Below are 4,987 nucleotides of genomic sequence, written 5' to 3' on the forward strand. Positions count from 1 at the left end.
ATATTGCGAAAGAATTTAATTTGTTTTTTTAGATGTAGATAAAAATTTAGGTTTTTTAATTGTGAGTTAGTTTAATGTTTTTTGTTTTTTTTTTATTATTTGTAATCTAATGAGGTGAGATAAGTATTGCTAAATAATTTAATATAAAGAGTTGGGTTCTCCACTAGTGAGAAATTAATTGAAATCGTGTGTTTATTTTTTTTTTTGGCTGTCTTATAGACGGAAGATAATGGTTCTCATAATATAGGTGATGAGCACCATACTAAATACACTGAACATAGTTAACACGAGTGTCAAGCAAGAACTAAATACACTGAACATAGTTAACACGAGTGTCAAGATCTCACTGTAAATGCTTCATACGAGTGTCCCAAAATAAAATTTGTCACAGGATAGTGAAGATCTTAAGACACGATACCGGCAATATGTACTGGACGAAATAAAGAACACCTGAGGTCACTCTGGATGGTATATATTCCCAACTGAGAACAATGTGACGTTGGACTACTTTACACAAGACTGCAGTACAAACAACTGTAACCGTAATTTACTTAAACACTACAAAATATAAAGTACGATGGATCTTATTGCTTATTATGGACTAATACAACCAACTTGGTAACCATCAGAAGTTATACAGACAGATGACCATCTGATGGTATCAGAAGTCTGAATGATATATACAAACTAAGCTCGAGTGAGTTACGGGAGTACGACAAAGAGGGCACTCAGGTTTTTCGTTGCACCATTCCATAATGCAGTTCCTGCAAGTATTGCAAGCACCAAACGTTAAGGAAAAGATAATAGATACCACACACAGCACAAGTTGACAGCGTTGCATAGGTATTTTGAAGGGCCAGAACAATGTACCAGCAGAAGACATGACCACAGGTTGTAGCTGTTGGATGTTCCCTTGTACTCAAACAGAGGGTACATTTGCTGATCCCACCTGTTCCTTGACTCTGAAACCAGTACACAGCAAATGCAAGACTCAGATTCCCAAGCTACGAGTAGTGAACGTTTCAGGTTTAAAAATGACAAATACTAAACTCGAACACAACTACGTGAATACAACCTCAACACAGCGGTTGGAACACAGACTAGAAAGCATAATACAACAATGGAAAAAATGATTTAGGAGAAGATATTGTACCTCCGAAACACTTGTTGGGTCAGAGGCCCAACTGCCTTTCTCAAGAGTAGTATCAGTGCTAATCAAGTTACCTTCCTCATTTAAAACGGGTAATCCTCGTACTGCAAGCAACAAATGTAGGAGAGAAACTGGTTAAAAAGAGAGGGATGCTAATAGCCACACTGCTGCTTGATAGAAATACACTCACTATTAATAGCGACCTTGATAATTGAAAATTGTCAAAATACTTGAGGAAGACTAGCAAAGTCGGTAAAACCTTTGGGTGATGATACCAGAGGTCTGGGGCTCAAACCCCGCCAGCATCAAAGAGTTACTGATCTCATTTAAAAACAGGCTTACCAATAAAAAAAAAAAAAGAGAGAACGGGAAGCATCCTGGATTCCCAAACTAAAAGAATATATGCACTTCATTAAGTGATTTTCATGAACTTTCTCCAGAACATTCATTGCAGCTTAACACTCCAGCTTTCAAGGAAATTAGTTGCTCCAACAAAACTTTCTTTCTAAGAGTGAACTAAAAACATATTGGTAGACTACACATATTCATACCTTTCATATCCTAATTTAAAATTTATATTCCTAAAGTTTCATGCATGACTAACGTTATATACATTTCTCTTCGGTAGATAAAGTGAGCAACTTGTCAAAATGATTTAATAATGGGAAGACCAATATATTTGTTAAAGATGCACACTGGAGCACAACACTGAAATTGTGTTTTTCACATTGACAACACCAAAAATGTCATGCTGCAGTGTACAATTACGTCTGAGATATGAACAACAGACCATATGCAACAATAATTAAGGAAAGAATCAAAGATTTAAAACCTCCTGATGTTTGGTGGGCTCCAAGCGATGACTGATGAACTGAACTGGCAATAGAAGATAAATTGCTCCGTCGCAGACCTTCAGCAGTGATGATACATAGCTGAATTAAGAGGAAAACTCCGAGTAATTGATATCTGTTTCAAACACCAATAGAAAGCTTAAACAATTTTTCCTGTGCAAACAAAAGGATAGCTTGCCAAAGTGCCTTAGATTATTCCAGTTTTAGTCTTCTATATACGTTTAAACAACTCCAAATTGTGTAACTTAACTGCAGCAGAGGGGGAGATTTTCCAAGAAATCGTCAGAACAAGAAAGAATGTGTATGACGTGTTTAGGCAAAAGCAAAAGTAAAGGATGAGTTGGAGTGGATTACTTTAGGAGCCCTAATAGCACAACTGGTTTAGTTATCAAGTGAACTATGAACTTATTACATTTTTCAAGTGAACTATAGATTAAGCATTCTGCAAAAGAAAAAACAGTAAGAATAAAATCCAAGTTCTCTAGACATTGATAAGAGGTCACAAGTATACAAGCGAGACTTAAAAAAGCTAATCATCAAATAAATAAAGGTCTAGAGGAGTACTAGTTTGATAATCACTAAACACTTCAACATCAGTCAGAATACTTACGATTCATATTGTCAGTGAGACACTTTTTATTTTTATTTTTAATTGTTAAGAAAACTTTATATGATCACCAATCAAAAGAGAGTGAAATATAATGAAATGTCTTACAAGCTTAAGATATAAAAATATTCAGACAAACAAATGCTTGGGTCCAGGATCCAAATTTTATAGCACTATACCTCGGCCGTTGGTTCAAAGGCTTCCCAATGAACACATAACGAATACCTGCAGCACGTTTTGATATATGGTAGTACAGACCTGCATTGTATATACGAGATACTATGGTTAGGCCCACAAAATTAAGATTCCAATATAAGAAATCACCAACTAATTAGGGTCAATGTGAACCTATTTCATAACACTTGGTTCAGGCTTCTCCCTACATACATCTAAAACATTTTTTCCAACCCAAGACTCCTTCACATACCTTCAAAGTAAAAAAACATGAGGTTGGTACGGAGAACCAATTGTAAGCTCTCACGAGCAAACGGAAGTACCTAAACAATCATCTTAATAATCAGCCAATCAAAAAGTAGGTCTGCGAAATAAATTCAACTGAGCCAGAATCCTTGTAGTTAGCAAGCGTTAGAAGATGTGCCAGAATTGACAAAAGAGAACAAGGAAAGAGAGAACTAACATACAGTAGGCCATTTCTGCACCACAAACAACCATACTCCATAAATTCTCTGCTTCAACCTTGAAAAGGCTGAGATACGTATGCTTGACGAAGACGAAGATAGCCTCCCAGTGCTACCAAGAACTTGATTCCGTACATCAGTATTGTCACCATAGAGATTATTAGAGTGTGAATCAGAAAGAATGATCCCACGTGCAGCCACTCGAGAACTGATGCACACACACATTAAAACAATAAAGTCAATATCCTTGTGGTAACAAAAAAACAAAAAACCATATAGTAGAGATGTGCCTAAACTAGTGGTGTGAATTGTTTAGTACAGTTTCAACATTGGGAACTGATTTAAGGACATGACTTTTTATGGGCAAAATGGTGCACTAAGTTGCCCTTTACGCCATGACTATAATCATATTATGGCTTAGGTCATAACCCTTGGTAAGTGTAAAGATCAAATAGATAAAATGACCTGATTCTTTCTGCAAGATATGGAACTGCAGTATGGTATATAATGAAAAGAGCACGCCTTGCTGGTGTAGGAGGAAGCCCATAAGGACCTGCAACCTGCCAAATCAATTACAAACATAAAAATAAAGTTCAATTGCTAGGCAAACACACCCTTACTGGAAGCAGGTTTTAAGACACACGCTTAGATAGAGGAATTAAAAAAAAATGGTAATTTTTCTTAATTTCAACAGCAAATGAATGGTAAAACTCAGATACAGATAGTATGAAATTCAGACTATGTACCTGAGTTATATCACAGTATTCTTCTCAAGTGTTTGCTGTCCTGAACCAGTTGTTATAACATAATAAAGCATCTGACCTAATAATTTTGTCTGCAAGAAAATGAAGTACATCAAACAACAATACCAGTATGCAATGTCTGTAACACTTAATTTGAGTATCACATGCAGCTCTCAACTAGAAGCGGAAGAAATCAACCCCGCAAATCAGGGCATGAAGTAAAGGTCAAATCCAATGAAATATTTCTAGCATTCTAGAAGCAGGGCCAGTTTTTAAGTTTTGGTCATCTTCAAACCTAGGTTACATGGACCGCCATATTTTGAAATAAATCCGTGTCGGATAATGATCCATCGTGTCCGTGTCCGTGTCGGACACATATTGTATATAATTTACCTCAAATTTTGATATTTTGCCGTGTCCGACAATTCATTATCCGTGTCCGATACGGCGTGTCAATGTAACCTAGCTTCAAACAATGTCAATTTGTACCACGATACTATGGAAGCAATTGAAACACTTTTCTAACCAAAACTGTCCTGCAAACTTTTTTCCAATACTAAGCACTACTATAAATGCAAAAGAATCACAATGCACTATTGCACTGTAAGCGTTTAAAAGGCTAACCTCATTCTGGTATGCTACAGAAACACGTGTACCTGAAATGAATAAGCAAGTGCACAGAGTTAATGAAGTAATAAAGTTAAGCCATTGCAATTGGTTAGTTAACACTTATAAAACATAAAGAAACATAATTTCAACATCAGTTCAAATAGAAATTCTAAAGAATTCAAATTCCAACCAAATATATGGCGAAAGGCGTCACGACAAGCATCGTAGATGTAAGACGCGTATTGGTCATCTTTCTCGGCAGCTCTCATGACTTCTGGTTGTGCAGCTAGAGGAAATCTCCTTCCTTCTGGTGGATTTGAGGATGAGGAAGAAGTGGAGGCATGTAATACATCTTCATGACCATGTCTTCCCATATCTCCCAATAAGTA

At 36.4% G+C, this 4,987-nt stretch overlaps 1 pseudogene across 1 annotated transcript; it reads right to left on the minus strand.

The window, feature by feature from the left end:
* Window positions 1-440: 440 nt before the first annotated feature.
* On the minus strand, window positions 441-4,987 carry LOC147497718 (peroxisome biogenesis factor 10-like; annotated as a pseudogene). Its single transcript, XR_015195221.1, has 11 exons — window positions 4,789-4,987; window positions 4,614-4,645; window positions 3,993-4,081; window positions 3,712-3,806; window positions 3,250-3,454; window positions 3,036-3,105; window positions 2,788-2,866; window positions 1,983-2,116; window positions 1,154-1,254; window positions 871-962; window positions 441-764 (listed from the first exon to the last, which is right to left on the minus strand). The product of XR_015195221.1 is annotated as a peroxisome biogenesis factor 10-like (transcript).

This window comes from Coptis chinensis, chromosome 5 (assembly GCF_015680905.1).
Source record: "Coptis chinensis isolate HL-2020 chromosome 5, ASM1568090v1, whole genome shotgun sequence".
Lineage (NCBI taxonomy): Eukaryota > Viridiplantae > Streptophyta > Magnoliopsida > Ranunculales > Ranunculaceae > Coptis > Coptis chinensis.